The sequence below is a fragment of the Chiloscyllium plagiosum genome, unplaced genomic scaffold, assembly GCF_037043375.1.
Source record: "Chiloscyllium plagiosum isolate Xiang-an unplaced genomic scaffold, Cpla_swu_hap1 HiC_scaffold_18, whole genome shotgun sequence".
Classification (NCBI taxonomy): Eukaryota; Metazoa; Chordata; class Chondrichthyes; order Orectolobiformes; family Hemiscylliidae; genus Chiloscyllium; species Chiloscyllium plagiosum.
Window position 1 is genome coordinate 77388032 of NW_028270156.1, and position 18456 is coordinate 77406487.

Below are 18456 nucleotides of genomic sequence, written 5' to 3' on the forward strand. Positions count from 1 at the left end.
AATGCTCTTTGTTACTTCTTCAAAAACCTCAATCAAGTTTGTGAGACATGATTTTCCACACACAAAGCCATGTTGACTATCCCTAATCAGTCCTTGCCTTTCCAAATACATGTGCATCCTGTCCCTCAGGATTCCCTCCAACAACTTGCCCACCACCAACATCAGACTCACTGGTCTATTGTTCCCTGGCTTGTCCTTACCACCTTTTTTAAACCGTGGCACCACGTTAGCCAACCTCCAGTCTTCCAGCACCTCACCTGTGACTATTGATGATACAAATATCTCAGTACGAGGCCCAGCAATCACTTCCCTAGTTTCCCACAGTGTTCTAGGGTACACCTGATCATGCCCTGGGGATTTATTCACTTTTATGCATTTCAAAACATCCAGCACTTCCTCCTCAGTTACCTCAGGAGAGAAAGCAGAAGAATAGGGTTAATGTTTTGGGTCCAGTGACCTTTTTTTCAGAATTGCAGGAATTCCTCAGGGCAGTGTCTGGGCTCAGCTATCACAATCTGCTTCATCAACGAGCTTCCATCCATCATAAGGTCAGAAGTGGGGATGTTCATCAATGACTGTGAAATGGTCTGTGCCATTTGCCACTACTCAGATGCTGAAGTAGTCCTTGCCCAAATGCAGGAAGAACAAGATCCAGGCTTGGCTAACAAGTCACAAGTAACACCCACACCTCACAAGGGTCAGGCAATGACAATCTCCAACAACAGACCATATTGACTTTCACTGGTATCACCATCACTGAATGTCCCACTATTAACATACTGGGGTTTAGCATAGACCAGAAACCAGAAATGGACTAGTCAAATAAATACTGTGGTGATCAGAACAGAGGCTGGGAATCTTGCAGCAAGTAACTCACCTCTTGACTCCTGAAAACCTGTTCACCACTTATAAGGCATAAGTCAAGAGTGTGATGGAATACACACTTTATGTCAAGGTTGAATGCAGCTCCAACATCACCCAAGAAGCTTGACGCCAATCTGGGACAAGGCAGCCCATTTGATTGACGCTATATCCACAAATATTCAGTCCCTCTACCACTGATGCTCAGTAGCAACAATGTGTACTATCTACAAGACGCACTGCAGAAATTCACCAAGGCTCCTTGAGTATGTCGCGGAGAAAATCTGGAAAATTACCATGAGATGCGGAGAGTTCTTCAAGAAGTAGGTCTTTTATTTGCAAACAAAAAACCGTGACAACCAGAAAGCAAATTCTTGATTTCCCCCGAACCTCAGAGTCCGTAGCTCTTTATACCTTTTTGTTATCATGTTTTTGTTAGCTTATCAGCATGCCCAACTGTGTTAGTCAGAGTTCTCTCTCTCCAGATATATCATAAACCAATAATGATAGTTCCTGTTTTCTCTCTACTTCTGCCACTATGATTTTGGCCAACATTCTACTTAAAGTTATTCTAATGTCACAATTAGATATTTTACTACAACCTCTGCCGCATGGTCTTCCATTCCAGGCCCTACTTAACATTATTCTAATGTCACGATTAGATAGTTTCCTACCCCATCTACCACAATGGTCTTCTCTCTCAGGCTGACCCTGCTAACTACTGATCAGTGGATATATCAAGTTAGTTTTTCAATTGGAAGCATGTCCTCTTCCCATTCTCTGGTTTGTTTCATAAGGTTAAACCATCTCATATAAGTGAACAATACTATTTAAATGTAAAGTTGATCTCAGGTTAAATAGAAAAGACAATAGCAAGAATACAGTAAACTTCAGAAATATCCATTGAGGCATTTCATGGAGGTAAATGAAACTTATTTTCTTCTGTTTGTTTGCAGATACCACTGGGATATGATGCAAATGGATGCTGCAAAACATATCACTGCAAGCGTATGTGTTTTTTATAGAATGAATTTTCACTTGTTATTTGTGAGTGTCTTCATGCAAATCAGGAATGGTTTAACTAATCATTCTTCTGATATGAAAGATTTTATATAACTTTAGTTCTCACTTATTCAGTAAATTAGTTTAAATCAGATTAAAGAAAAATTGTTGAAGTCAAATAAAACTTAATGTTCCTGATCTTAAAAGAATCATTGCACTATATTTTTGTCTAAATTAGCAGTTTCACCCTATTGAATTATACTTGACTATATCCCAGTCTTCTAAAGGAGAGTGCAAAGTAAGGACTGGAATGCATGCTTACAATTTTGTTCAGCCCAACTTAGAATCATAGAATCCCTACAGTGTGGAAGAAGGCTATTCAACATATCAGGTCCACACGGACTCTTCAAAGAGCACCCACCAGACCCACCCCTCCTACCCTATAACCCTGCAATTCCCATGGCCAATCCACCTACCCTGGACATTTTTGGATTGCGGGAGGTAACCAGAGCACTCAGAGGAAATCCACACAATACTAGAAGATGTGCAAACTCCACAAAGACCATCATCCAAGGGCAAAATTGAACCCGGGTCCCTGGCACTGTGAGACAGAGGTGCTAATCACTGAGCCATTAGTGCACAGCTCATTTTTGTACATTTGCAAAATGCCAATTTGACAAGCAGGCCAAACCCTCCACCTAATTGTTGATTTCTGACCAAAAATGCAAAAAACACAAGTCGATCACAGGCCCCTGAATGGAGGAACTCTCAGCTTTATTCTTTACGCCTCACAATAAGGCCACCCGTTATTAAAACTACCTATTTGGTGAGTCCCCAGCAACTAATTCCATATCCCTCCTAATATAATATCCTTACCCTGGACATTGTGCAGAATTTGATAATTTTTGGCACTTGGACTCACTTCCTGGTTGTAGACTGTTTCATTAGTTAAGGGAAATGTCTGCTACGCCTAGTTTACACTCGTAGCATTTAAAGTTCTACCCAAAACTTCACATAATTTTTTATATTTTATTAATTCATGGGATATCGGTATTGTTCTCCTGGCCAGCATTTGTTGCCTTTGAGATGGTGATTTTGAGTTGTCTTCTTAAGTAGGAAATCGAGAGTGTGGTGCTGGAAAAGCACAGCAGGTCAGGCAGTATCCAAGGAGAAGGAGAATCGACATTTTGGGCATAAGCCCTTCATCAGGAATGAGACTCATTCCTGGTGAATTGCTTATACCCGAAACGTCAACTCTTCTGCTCCTCGGATGCTGCCTGACCTGCAGTTCTTTTCCAGCACCACACTGTCGACTCTGATCTCCAGATCTGCAGTCCTCACTTTTTCCTATCAGTAGGAAGGGAATTTCAGGATCTTGACACAACGGTGAGGAATAGTGATATAATTCCAAGTAGGTTGTGTTGGCTTGGAGGGGAACTTGCATTTGATGGTATTCTAGGTGATAGATACTAAAGGTTTGAAAGAGGCTATCAAAGGATATTTGGTGAGTTTCTGCAGTGCACCTTGTATATGGTACACATTGCTACCACTAAGGTGAGGGGGTGAATGATTAATGTAGTAGATGGAGTGCCAATCAGATTGACTGCTTTGTCCAGGATGGTGTTGAGCTTCTTCAATTTTTTTGGATCTGCGCACATCCAGGCAAGAGGAGAGCATTCCATCCCACTCCTTGTAGATGCTGTAGGCAGGCTGTGGGGAGTCAGGAGGTGATCACTCGTCACAGAATTCCAGCCTGTACTTAACATGAAGTGCTAACAAATAAATTCATGAAAAGTATTCATTCTTAAGCATGCACATTTTTTTTAGATATTTTCATCAGTATCTGAAATTCATTAACATTCTTTTAAGGGATTGATATTACAAATTTCTGAATGTAATTTCTTTTCACAGCTATGTGTTCGATTACTACTAGCACAGCTACATTGAGGAAGAATGACTGCAAAGTCGACGTTGTTCTCAATCATTGCAAAGGGCGTTGTAGTTCAGAAACCATGTAAGAAATTTCTGCTTGGTATCAATTCTCATTAAAGTAAATGAAACAATTTTAGAATATATAATATTGAGAATTCCCTGCTCAGAGCTTTCTCTGCTCAAATGATGCAACTTCAACAAAGGTTTGGTGGAAATCTTGCTTATATATGCAAACAGTTGGAAATTTAAGGGGGAATGTTGGATTGGAGTGATGACCACTTATGTCCATCAATGACTCTGTAGCTCTGTGCAGTCTTTTCCTCAGTATTTGTTGGGAAGTTGATACTAGAATACCTTTATGTTATGTAAGTATAATTCGTCATCTGGTGGATTCCATTCACTTGAAAATCAAGGATGCATTTATCTTTTTTTGTATTCATTTGTGGAAGTGGATGTTGATAGCTGGCCAGCACTTATTACCCATCCCTAGCTGTCCTTGAACTGACCACCTTGCTAGGTCATTTCAGAGGGCAGTTGAGAGGCAACCACATTGCTGTAGGTCTGGAGTCACAGATGGGCCAGAGCAGATAAGGATGACAGATTGCCTTCCCTAAAGGACATTAGTGAGCCTGATGAAGTTTTCTGACAATCAGCAATGGTTTCATAGTCATTAATGGATTCTTAATTCCAGAAATTTTTAAAATTAAATTCAAATTCCACCATCTGTCATGGCGAGATTTGAAGCTGGGTCCCCAGAACATCAGCTGAATTTCTGGATTAATAGTCGACTGTTAGCTACTAGGCCATCACCTCCCCAAAAGTAAAGTAGTAGACAGTTTTGAGTAAGCTCCAGACACATCCAATGCCTTGAGTATCACATTGCAAACAGCTCATATGATAACATCCTAGTACTTGACTTAATTGCATATTAAGCCCTTAAATGGACATCACTTCAAAGGTGATAATATAATATTCCCTTTAATTTTCCAAACATAGCTCTCATATGCTATCTGTTTCAACAGAAAACTATTGTGTAATAGCAAAATTCATTTTCAGGGATAGTGATTGTAAAATTTACAATAAAGAAGTGTAAGAGTTCAATATCGTTATGACAACTGTTCTAGAACTTGTTATGATATAATCTTCTGGAGGCGTGTCATTAGTATGTTGATTGTTGTCCTAGTATTCCATCACACTTTAATAGTTTGGGTGTGTTCTATTGATTTCACTGTGTGCACTTGGTGTATTACATATTTTCCTTACTTGACTTCTAGTCTTCTTCAGTATTACTTCATGAGGATTCATGACTTCATTTGTCCATGGATCTTCGTGCACTCTGAACATCTCTGTGTGTAATCATGTTCTCAATGTGGTATGATTCTGGCCTTTTGTCCTATATGTAGTTTAGATAGTTCCTCACCTATATAATAGTAATGGACCATCATCATCCTCTATTACTGTCAAGGAGGGCACTCCACAACTTGGAGTATTTGGATAGGTGGCAAGAACATTCTCACTTGCCTAGTGAGCATGATCTCTCCTGACAATGAGGCATATCCCTGAGGCATATCTCTGAGGTGTAACATGGCAACATGAAAATATTGTTTTATTGACTTACACTTCACTTCAGTGATTTAACAGTACAAACAGTGAAACCATTGATCTCGAATGATGTGGTGAAGGTGTCTCATTTGGTGCACATACAGGTCATTCTGCTATAATGTAAATTCGCTGTAATGCAATTAATGAATTGGGGACACTGTTTCTAAAGTGTGAAATTTTATGTGTTGGCTGTAACGCAATTAAATTGCCACACTTTAAGCGCTCTTTCTAAAATGTGAATTTTCTATAATGCAGAGTTGCACAAGAACGCAACCATCACGTTATAGAATAACTGACTCTATCTCTAAAAAGTCCGACCATATATTGCAGTGCATTGTCAGAAGTGATTTCTTCAGGTGCACCAAACAAAATGACTATGGCACTCAATCTGTCTGTTATAGTTGTACTTGAAATGTTATTTACCTGTGTGTCAAATGGAAATGGGAAATAATTGGTGAGTAAAATGAAGTCATCTCCATTCTGTAATGGATTGGCAATGATTTTGGTACAAGTGGTTTACAGAATTTCATGTGAATGTCATGATTCTGTTGCTCTGCCATGCCTCACTAACTTTTCAATGTCACTGTTAATCCCTGGCCAATCGTTCATATCATATGGTGGATATAATGTCTGCTGTATGGCTATATGCCCTTAGTGTATTTCATAGAATCCCAGTGTGGAAACAGGCCATTTGGTCCAACAGGTCCACACTGACCCTCTGAAGAGTAACCCACCAAGACCTATTCCCCTACCCTATTACTCTACATTTACACCTGACTCATGCACCTAACCCACACATTCCTAAACACTATGGGCAATTTAGTATTGCCAATTCACCTAATCTGCACATCTTTGGATTGTGGGAGGAAACCCATGCAGACACGGGAAGAATGTGCAAACTCCACATAGACAGTCGCCTGAGGCTGGAATTGAACTCAGGCTTGAGGCAGCAGTGTTAGCCACTGAGCCACCAAGTGTTTCCTATTCTACGTTGGAATAATTGGATTGTACTTGTGATGAAACTATTGCATCCACATGCAATTGTTTTTCCATCTTGCATGTTGTATATTCTTTTCCCTTTTCTTGAAGCCTTCACTTCCAGGATTGTATTCTGCCTTGGACTGTGAAACTATAGGGTGCAGTTCTCCATTGACAATGCTTGCTTGAGAGACTCAAACATAGGCTGATGGTCTAAAAAAAGAACTGTGGATATTGGAAATCTGAAACAAAAACAGAAATTGCTGGGTTGTGTGTGGCAGCAGCCTGTGTCTGATGTGTCGTCTACTTCATTTGCTGCTCACAGTGTGGGCTCCGTTATATCTGAGAAACAAAACACAGTCTGGGTGACCTACGTTCAGATCACCTACATTCTATCCGCAAAAAAAAATTGCTTGCCACTTCAACACACCGCCATGCTCCCTGGCGAACATCTCTGCTGCAGTGCTCCAGCAAAGCTCTGTGAAAGCTAGAAGAACAGCACCTAAGTTTCCACTTAGGACCCAGATTTAATATCAAGTTCAATCTGACATTGAATTTTAGGGCTTGAGCACCTTTCCCCGTGCTTTCCTCCACCCCCATGTCTTGTCATTACATGAGCTGCTACCACACATATTGTCAGTCATTAATTGTCCAAATTAGCAGTTATTCATTCCCCCAGACTGGCCTTTAACCACTCCTCCATCTGACCAACTATTTTTCTCTCTCTTTAGGTTCTATCTCAACCTATTATTTATGCTCCCCCTCCACCCACCCCATCTTCTGTGTAGATTGATGGTTCTTTTGCTGTATACAGAGGAACCGTGATTATCCAAACGTCGATTATCCAAATTTTGGACTATCTGAACAAGATCGCAAGGTTCCGATGCTCGTTTAAACTGTGTTATCCGAACATTCGATTATCTGAACAAAATACTCCCTGCCCGTGTCATTCAGATAATCGAGGTTCCTCTGTATATGGTACATCCTTGTTGATGAGCTCACATAATGCTGATGCTAAGTTTCAAATGTATGGTGCCAAGAAGTTCCACCCAAATTAATACTTTTGTCCTCCATACAAGATTATTTCTCACAACTGTACTGATCACATCCTTCATTAGCAATGCAGCTCCAACTCCACTTCCCTTCTTTCTGTCCTTCAGAAGTGTTAAATATTATTGAATATTCAGGACAGGATGGTCACTTTACAAACATGACTCTCAATGTGTCATATCATATACATTCTCACTTCTATTTGTGCTATCAGTTCATTCATCTGTTACAAGCTTTGCATGTATTCAGATAGACAATCTTTAATTCTGTTTATTTAAAAATCATCTTTCCTTTCTCTGATCATATTTGCTGGTGCATTCATGTTTGTACATTCTGTTCCTTCCTGTCACATTCCTATTAACATTATCCTCTTGTTGCCATGCACTATTTCCTTGTCCTTCCACTTTAACTTTCTGTATTTCTCTTCAAGCAGAGAATTATACAGCACAGAAGAGGCCTATCAGCCCATAGACACTCTACGGCCAAAAATACACTACTAGCTATCCTAGTTCCATTTTCCACAGTAGGCCCATAGTCTAGAATTTTATGATACGTCAAATGCTCATCCAAGTGCTTTTTTAAAGGCTGTGAGATTTCCTGCCTCAACTACCCTCCCAGGCAGTGCATTCCAGACCACTACCACCATTTAGGTGAAAATTTTAGAATCATAGAATCCCTCCAGCGTGGAAGCAGGCCATTTGGCTCATTGAATCCATTCTACCCCTCCAAAGAGCATCCCCCCCAGACTCTCTAACAGTGCATTTTCCCATGTTTAACCCTAGCCTGCACAACCTGGACACCAGAGGGCAATTTAGCATGGCCAATCCACCTAGCTTGCAAATATTTGGACTATGGGAAGAAACTGGAGCACCCAAAGGAAATCTGCACAGACATGGGGAGAATTTGCAGAGTTTGCACAGTCACTTGTGGCTGGAATTAAGCCCAGGTTCCTGGTGCTATGAGGCAGCAGTGCTAACCACTGAACCACAGTGCTGCCCTCAAATTCCCTCGAGACCTCCTGCCTTTTACTTTAAAATGATGTTGTGTTGTTACTTAACTATCAACTAAGGGGAACAGTTGCTTTCAATTTACCCTGTCTATGCCCCAGGTAATCTTACACACCTATATCCGGTCCCCCCTCAGCCAGCACTGTTCCAAAGAAAACAACCCAAGCATATCCTTTCTCCACAGCTCAAATGCTCCCTCCCAGACAACATTCTAGTGAACCTCCTCTGCACCCTCTCCAGTGCAATCACATCCTTCCTGTAATGTGGTGACCAGAGCTACACGCAGAACTCCAGCTTTAGCCTAACTGAAGTTCTATCCAGATCCAATGTAACCTCCTTGATCTGATAATCTATGTCACTACTGATAAAAGCAAGTGTTCTTTATGTCTACATAACTACCTTATTAACCTGTCCTGCCACGTTCAGGGAATCTGTGGATGAAATTACTCCATGCAGGCCGATATCTCATCACAAAGTTCCCCTTTATTTCCGGTTGGCTGACCTCTTTCCAATCACTATAGTGGACAACACTCCAAAAGCCATCTCTTTCTCTGAGTTTCTTTGATTAGATTAGATTACATTACAGCGTCGAAACAGGCCCTTCAGCCCAACAAGTCCACACCAACCCGCCGAAGCGCAATCCACCCATGCCCCTACATTTACCCCTTACCTAACACTACGGGCAATTTAGCATGGCCAATTCACCTGACCTGCACATCTTTGGACTGTGGGAGGAAACCGGAGCACCCGGAGGAAACCCACACAGACACAGGAAGAACATGCAAACTCCACACAATCAGTCGCCTGAGGCGGGAATTGAACCCGGGTCTCAGGCGCTGTGTGGCAGCAGTGCTAACCACTGTGCCACCGTGCCGCCCACCGCACGGTGTCCAGCCATTCATTGAGTACTTCCTTGTCTTGTTCCTTTTCCAAAGTGCACAACCTTACATTTATCAGGGTTAAATTCAATCTTTCACTGATCTGCCGATCTGACCAATCTGTTTATATCCTGCTGTAACTTAACACCTCCCTCCTAACCTTTGTGTCATCTGCAGACTTACTTATCATTCCCCCTACATTCTCATCACCATCATTTATGAACATCATGTACAGTACGTGACCCAGCACTGATCCCTGTGGTACACTATTGGACTTCAGGGCTCTGTCACTTAAACAGCCTTCCACTACCACCTTCTGTCTCCAAACACTAAGCCAATTTTGTATCCAACTTTCCAAATTACCATGTTTTATCTTCTTTCTCAGTTTCCTGTGTGAAATCTTGTCAAGTACCCTACTGCAATCCATATAGATCACATCAACTACCCCATCCTCATCCAAACCTTTGGTTAACTCTTGGAAAAATCAACTATATTTGTTAGACATGACCTTCTCTGACAAAGCCATGCTGTCACTGATCAAATCTTACATCTCTAAATGGAAATTAATTTTATCCTTCACTATTTTCTCCAGTAGTTTGATGTGAGACTCATTGGTATGCAGTTTCCTGGTCTATATCTACCACCCTTCTTGTAAAGTGGAACCCTTGTCTCCCACAGCAGCTTGAGATACAACTCACACAGACCTATGGGTGTGTCCACTTTTAAATCTGCCTAAACCTGCACTTCTTACATCAATCTGCTCAGGATCTTCACAGTCCAATTCTATACTTGCATCCTTTCTCTCCCAAATAAAGATCTGATGTAAAGTATTCATATAAAACTCTCCCAATGGCATCACACATAGATTGCTCCCTTGGTCCCAGATAGGATTTACTCCTTCCCTGGTTATTCTCTTCCCCTTGATATACTTGTACAATATCTTGGAATTCTTCCTATTCTTGCCCACCAGCATTTTCTCATAGCCCCTCTTTCCCCATCTAATTGCTTTTTTGAGTTCTCCCGCACATTTTGTACTACTATGCTAAGTGGATTAGCCATGGTAAATGCAGGGTTATGGGGATAGGATGGAAAGGTGAGCCTGGATGGGATGCTCTTTAGAGCATCAGTGTAGACACAATAGACCAAATTAACTCTTTTCATAGTGTAGGAATTCTATGATTCTCCACTGTGTTGCTCCCTTTGTACCTGTTATTCTTCTTTCTTGTCATTTTTATCCAGTCCTGAATATTCTTAGCCATCCAGGCTACATTTCACCCGAAAGGGAGCTGTTGGGCCTGTACTCTCCCTAGTTTCTTTTTGAACACTTCCCACTGTTCTGCTGTAGATTTACCCTCAAGTAGCTATTCCCAGTCTATTTTAGACAGATCCTGTCTTATTTTAAGAACATATGCCTTACCCTAATAATTACCCTTTTTGCAGAACATCTTTCTCCTTTTCCAGAACAAACTGAAAATGTAAGGTGTTGTGGTCACCATCACAGTCGGCATGGACATCTGTCAGGCTTCATTCCCCAGAATTCAGTCCAGCATTGCATTCTTAGATCAAAGAACAAAGAACAAAGGAAATTACAGCACAGGAACAGGCCCTTCAGCCCTCCAAGCCTCCGCCAATCCAGATCTAAACCTGTCACCTATTTTAGAACATAGAACATAGAACAGTACAGCACAGAACAGGCCCTTCAGCCCACGATGTTGTGCTGATCCTCATGTATGCACCCTCAAATTTCTGTGACCATATGCATGTCCAGCAGTCTCTTAAATGTCCCCAATGACCTTGCTTCCACAACTGCTGCTGGCAACGCATTCCATGCTCTCACAACTCTCTGTGTAAAGAACCGCCTCTGACATCCCCTCTATACTTTCCTCCAACCAGCTTAAAACTATGACCCCTCGTGTTAGCCATTTCTGCCCTGGCTATCGACTCTATCTATGCCTCTCATTATTTTGTATACCTCAATTAGGTCACCTCTCCTCCTCCTTTTCTCCAATGAAAAAAGTCCGAGCTCAGTCAACCTCTCTTCATAAGGTAAGCCCTCCAGTCCAGGCAGCATCCTGGTAAACCTCCTCTGAACCCTCTCCTAAGCATCCACATCTTTCCTATAATAGGGCGACCAGAACTGGACGCAGTATTCCAAGTGCAGTCTAACCAAAGTTATCTACAGCTGCAACAAGATCTCACGACTCTTAAACTCAATCCCCCTGTTAATGAAAGCCAAAACACCATATGCTTTCTTAACAACCCTGTCCACTTGGGTGACCATTTTAAGGGATCTATGTACCTGCACACCAAGATTCCTCTGTTCCTCCACACTGCCAAGAATCCTATCCTTAATCCTGTACTCAGCTTTCAAATTCGACCTTCCAAAATGCATCACCTCGCATTTATCCAGGTTGAACTCCATCTGCCACCTCTCAGCCCATCTCTGCATCCTGTCAATGTCCCGCTGCAGCCTACAACAGTCCTCTATAATGTCAACAACACCTCCAACCTTTGTGTCGTCTGCAAACTTGCTGACCCATCCTTCAATCCCCTTATCCAAGTCATTAATAAAAATTACAAACAGTAGACGCCCAAGGACAGAGCCCTGTGGAATACCACTCACCACTGACTTCCAGGCAGAATATTTTCCTTCTACTACCACTCGCTGTCTTCCATTGGCCAGCCAATTCTTTATCCAGACAGCTAAGGTCCCCTGTATCCCATTCCTCCTGACTTTCTGAATGAGCCTACCATGGGGAACCTTATTAAATGCCTTGCTGAAGTCCATATACACCACATCACAGCTCGACCCTCATCAACTTTTCTAGTCACATCTTCAAAGAACTCGATAAGGTTTGTGAGGCATGACCTGCCCCTCACAAAGCCGTGTTGACTGCATTTAATCAAGCCATGCTCTTCCAGATAGTCATAAATCCTATCCCTCAGAATCCTTTCTAACACCTTGCAGACGACAGATGTGAGACTTACTGGTCTGTAATTGCCGGGGATTTCCCTATTTCCTTTCTTGAAGAGAGGAATTACATTTGTAACTCTCCAGTCCTCAGGTACGACTCCAGTGGAGAGCAAAGATGCAAAGATCTTTGCAAGTGGCGAAGCAATTGCATTTCTCGTTTCCCAAAGCAGCCGAAGACAAATCTGGTCCGGGCCTGGCGACTTGTCAATCTTAATGTTTGACAAAATTTTCAGCACATCAGCTTCCTCTATCTCTATCCATTCCAGCATGCACACCTGCTCTTCAAAGGTTTCATTCACTACAAAGTTTGTTTCTTTCGTAAAGACAGAAGCAAAAAACCCTACCTCCTCAGACTCCACACACAAGTTCCCTATGCTATCCCTGATCGGCCCTACTCTTTCTTTGACCATTCTCTTATTCCTCACATCAGTGTAAAATGCCTTTGTGTTCTCCCTAATCTGTTCTGCCAAGCCTTTCTCGTGCCCCCTCCTGGCTCTCCTCAGACCATTTTTGAGCTCCTTCCTTGCCTGCCTGTAATCCTCTAGAGCTGAACTTGATCCTAGCTTCCTCCACCTTACGTAAGCTACCTTTTTCCTTTTGATGAGAAGCTCCACCGCTCTCGTCATCCAAGGTTCCTTTATCTTACCCCTTCTTGCCTGTCTCAGAGGGACATATTTATTCATCACTCGCAACAACTGTTCCTTAAACAGTCTCCACATGTCTATAATGCCTTTACCATGGAACAATTGCTCCCAATCCATGCTTCCTAACTCATGTCTAATCGCATCATAGTTTCCTCTTCCCCAATTAAATATCCTCCCATTTTGCCTAATGCTCTCCTTCTCCATAGCTATGTAGAATGTGAGGCAGTTGTGGTCACTATCACCAAAATGCTCTCCCACCACAAGATCTGATACCTGCCCTGGCTCGTTTCCGAGCACCAAGTCTAGAATGGCTTCTCCCCTCGTCGGCCTGTCAACGTACTGAATTAGGAAACTCTCCTGAACACATCTTACAAAAACAGCTCCATTCAAATCTTCTGCTCGAAGGAAGTTCCAATCAATATTGGGAAAGTTAAAGTCACCCATTACAACAACCCTACTACGTCTACACTTTTCCAAAATCTGCCGAGCTATGCTTTCTTCCATCTCCCTGCTGCTATTGGGGGGCCTGTAGTAAACCCCTATCAAGGTGACTGCTCCCTTGCTGTTCCTAATTTCCACCCATACTGACTCGGTAGACAGATCTTCCTCGACAATGGAAGCCTCTGTAGCTGTGATACCCTCTCTGATTAGTGGTGCTACACCCCCTCCTCTTTCTCCCCCCTTCCCTATTCTTTTCTTACACTGAAAGACTGAAGCGACTGGGCTTGTATACCCTTGAGTTTCGAAGATTGAGAGGGGATCTGATTGAGACGTATAAGATTATATTGAATGGCGGTGCAGGCTCGAAGGACTGAATGGCCTACTCCTGCACCTATTGTCTATTGTCTATTGTCTATTTAAATGCTCTAAACCCTGGAACATCCAGCAACCATTCCTGCCCCTGAGAAACCCATGTCTCTGTTATGGCCACAACATCATAGCACCAGGTACTGATCCATGCTCTAAGTTCATCACTTTTATTCCTGATACTCCTTGCATTTAAAAAAAAAACACACTTTAACTGATCCCTTTGTTCCTTCCCGGGAAAATCCTTCCCACTAGCTGATCTACCTCTTGCTATTGCCTCATCTCCATCAACTCTCACCTCCGGTATACAGCTCAGGTTCCCACCCCCCTGCCATACTAGTTTAAACCCTCTCGAACTAAGCGAGCAAACCTTCCACCCAGGACATTGGTCCCCTTCCAGTTCAGATGCAACCCGTCCTTCTTGTACAGGTCCCATCTTCCCCACCTTATTTTCTAAGGATCTGTATCCCTCTGCTTCCTGCTCATTCATGTATCTGCTCAGATACATCTTAAATGTTGCTATCGTTCTCACCCCACCACCTCCACTGGCAATGCATTCCAGGCACCCACCACCTTCTGTGTGAAGAACTTTCCACATATATCTCCCCTAAACTTTTCCCCTCTCACTTTGAACTCGTGACCCCTTGTAATTGAATCCTCCACTCTGGATAAAAGTTTCTTGATATCCACCCTGTCTACACTGCTCAGTCAGGTTCCCCCTCAACCTCCATCTTTCCAATGAAATTAATCCTAATCTACTCAACCTCTCCTCATTGCTAGCACCCTCCATACCAGGCAACATCCTGGTAAACCTCCTCTGCACTCTCTCCAAAACATCCACATCTTTTTGATAATGTGGTGACCAGAATTGTACACAGTATTCCAAATGTGGTCGAACCAAAGTCTTACACAACAGTAACATGACCTGCCAACTCATGTAGTCAATAGAAGGATGCAAGTATAGAATTAGACTGTGAAGATCCTGAGCAGATTGATGTAAGTGCAGGTTTAGGCAGATTTAAAAGTGGACACAGCCCTAGGTCTGTGTGAGTTGTATCTCAAGCTGCTGTAAGAGACAAGGGTTCCACTTTACAAGAAGGGTGGTAGATATAGACCAGGAAACTGCAGATTAATGAGTCTCACATCAAACTACTTGAGAAAATAGTGAAGGATAAAATTAATTTCCATTTAGAGATGTAAGATTTGATCAGTGACAGCATGGCTTTGTCAGAGAAGGTCATGTCTAACAAATATAGTTGATTTTTCCAAGAGTTGACCAAAGGTTTGGATGAGGATGGGTGCTTAGTGCTAGGAGACAGAAGGTGGTAGTGGAAGGCTGTTTAAGTGTCGGAGCCCTGAAGTCCAATGGTGAAGGAAAGAATGTCGTATGCCTTCTTGACTGCTCCACTGACCTATGTTGCCATCTTCAGGGAACAATGGACCTGAACACCAAGATTACTCTGTACATCAATTTTCCCCAGGGCTTTTCCACTAACTGTATAGTTTGTCTTTGAATTGAATCTTCCAATTATAGTACCATCTACAGATTGACATAAAAAGCTCTCTCAATAAACTTCAAGAAGTCTGCCCTTGCTAAACCCTTCAAACTGTGATTGCCTCAATTAATACTGGGGTTGCTGAAATCCCCTGATATAATTTCCCTGTTATTATTTTTATGCACATTAGTGAATTGACGACATACTGGCTCCTTAATTGTCTGCTGACTCTTTGGAAGACCTATAATACATACCTAACAGTATTTCCGTGCCCTTTTCATTCCTAAATTCTACCCATAGAGCCTCATCTGACAACCCTTCCAAGATATCGTCCCTCCTCCCTGCAGTAACTGACTCCCTTACTAATAATACCTTTACTGTTTGCACCCTCCCTGTCCTGCCTGAAGCTCCTATACCTGGGAATGTTAAATTGCACTCTTGTTCCTCACTCAACTATATTTCTACGATGGAACAACAACATTGCAGTTCCACATGTTTGCTGAGGGGCAGTTTTTTCATGCAGACGGTGGTGTGTGCATGGAATGAGTTGCCAGAGGAGATGGTGGAAACCAGTAAAATTACAACAGTTAAAAGGCATCTGCAAAGGTACCTGATTGGGAAGAGTTTAGAGAAATGTGGGCCAAATACTGGCAAGTAGAATTAGGCCAGTTTAAGATATCTGGTCGGCATGGACAAGTTAGACAGAATGGTCTGTTCCTGGCTGTATAACTCTATGATTCTATATCCTTCAGTCCATATCCTTCACTCATCTTAAGGTTAATACACCTGTCATTAAAGTAGAGGCCATCCAGCTTCACCTTACTTCTTGGAGACACCAATGATTGAATGCACTCTGCCTTGGTTCCTTTTCTAATTTATGCTGTCAGTATGCTGATCGTTTGGATCAAGTATGATTGTCCTCCATAAGAGTGTTTATGTTTAGGTCTTCAGGTGGCTCAAGAGGCCAATCCGGGATCCACAGATTCATTGCATTGTGGGAATTGGTGGATGGTAATGGTGGTTGGAGGTGGGTCTTCCTGATGTTCCGTCTCTCATTGCGCAAGAGTTGCTTATGTTTGGTGGCACGGTGAAATAGTTTTCATGGCATACAGCTCTCTGCTGGAAAATGTTTATCCAGTGATTCAGGATTGTAGCCGTATCCTCCCAGTTGTTCATGTTGTTATAGAATTTCTTGAGGTTGGTCTGGAAATGTAAAACATTTCTTTCGACCACCAGGGTCACACTGACCTTCCTTCAGCTGGAGTACATGATTTGTTTTGGGAAGCATGAATTGGGCATTCAGATGACATGGCTGATCCATTTGAGTTGCTGTTGAATGATGGTGGTGGTGATGCTGGCTCTGTTGGCCTACTCCAAAAGTTTTAGTGTGCTTGTCTTCCCAGGTGATCTGCAGGATTTTTTGTCGGAATCTCTGGTGGTGTTCCAATGCTTTAAGTTGCCTACTGTAGTCCGTGTTTCAACTCCATGTAGCAGTGTGGGACTTTGTAGACCAGAAGTCTAGTCTGGGGCTATAGATCATGGTCTTCAAATACCCTTCTGAGTTGGCTCCACTGGCACAGCTGTGATGCTGTTATATTTCTGCATCAATGTTGGCTTTGGAGGAGAGAAGGCTGCCGAGGTATGGAAAGAGATCACATTTTCAAGGGGATGGTTATTGACCCTTGTTGAAGGAGGGGTGGTGGGACTATTGGGTGATGGTTGCTGGCATACTAGAGTCTTTTTTTATATGAAGGGTAAGGCTTAGGAACTTGCATGCCTTGGCAAAGCCATTTAAGATGCACTATAGATCATCCAGAGTGTGCTGCGATGGCATTGTCGTCAGCATATTGAAGCTCCAAGATAGAGGTGGTTGAGACCTTGCCCTTGGCCTTGAAGGTGGAAAGGCCTGCTATCCATATGGTAAATGATTTGAATTCCCTTGGACAGAATTTGGCCAGCGAGATTGAGGATGGCTGCAGTAAAGATGGTAAACAGGATGGGGGCAATGATGCACCCCTGCTTGACCACTATTTCCAAGGTGAAAGGCTCAGACTCCAATCACAATTGCTAAGCATTGTCACGGACATGTCATCATGCAGCAGCCTCAATTTCCTGATGAACTTATCAGGGTAGCCACATCTGCCCAAGAAAGCCTAACCATTAACTATGTCAAAAACCTTAGTTAAGTCGATGGAGGCCATGTAAAGTAGTTGTTTCTGTTTCTGACATTTTTCTTGTAATTGACATGCTGTGAAGATCATGTCTGTTCTTCCTCTGGACGGACGGAACCACACAGCAATTCAGGGAGAATTGCCTCAGATAATAGCAGAAATCTATTGGCGAGGACACGTGCAAGTATTTTACCATGAATTGACAGAAGGGAGTTCCCTCTGTAGTTCCCATAGCCATCCTTGTCACACTTTTTGCAAACAGTCACAATCAGAGCATCTCTGAGCTCTGAGTGGAGTTCTTCTTTGTGGCAGAACTTGAAGAGTAAAGCATGTATGTGTTCATGGAGCACCTTCAGAACATAAAACAGTATAGCACAGGAACTAGCCCTTTGACCCATGATGTTGTGCCTAACAAGACACCACATTAAACTAATCACTTCTTGCCTACCCTTGGTCCATATTTATGTGATTATCCAAAAGTCCCTTGAACACCCCTATTATATCTGCCTCCAACACCAATTCTGGCAGCATATTCCAGACTCCTACCATTGTCTGTATAAAAAACATGTCCCTCACATCTTCTTTCAACTTTCCCCTTTACACCTTAATGCATGCCTCCAGGTATTAGACATTTCGAGTCTAGGAAAAAGCTTCTGACCCATCAACCCTATCTATGCAACTCATAATTTTATAGACTTCTATCGAACCTCTCCTAAACCTCCGCTGCACCAGAGAAAACAAGTGAGTTCTAACACAAACAGAAATCACTGGAAAAGCTCAGCAGGTCTGGCAGTGTCTATGGAGAGAAATCAGAGTTAATGTTTCGGGCAGAGTGACCCTCCCTCAGAACAGGCAGTCACTGAGGAATGTGATGTGGCTGTAGCTTTTAGCAAATGCTTGGTCAAACACCAGCAGAAACAGTGAAATTAATGACAGTGGACAGGAAAAAAGATTGGAAATCCTGTCAGAGATAGGAGCAGAACTTCTCCAAGGCAGGCATGCATAAAAGAGAAGTGGCAGTCAGTCAAATATGAAATGAAAACCAAAAGAACTG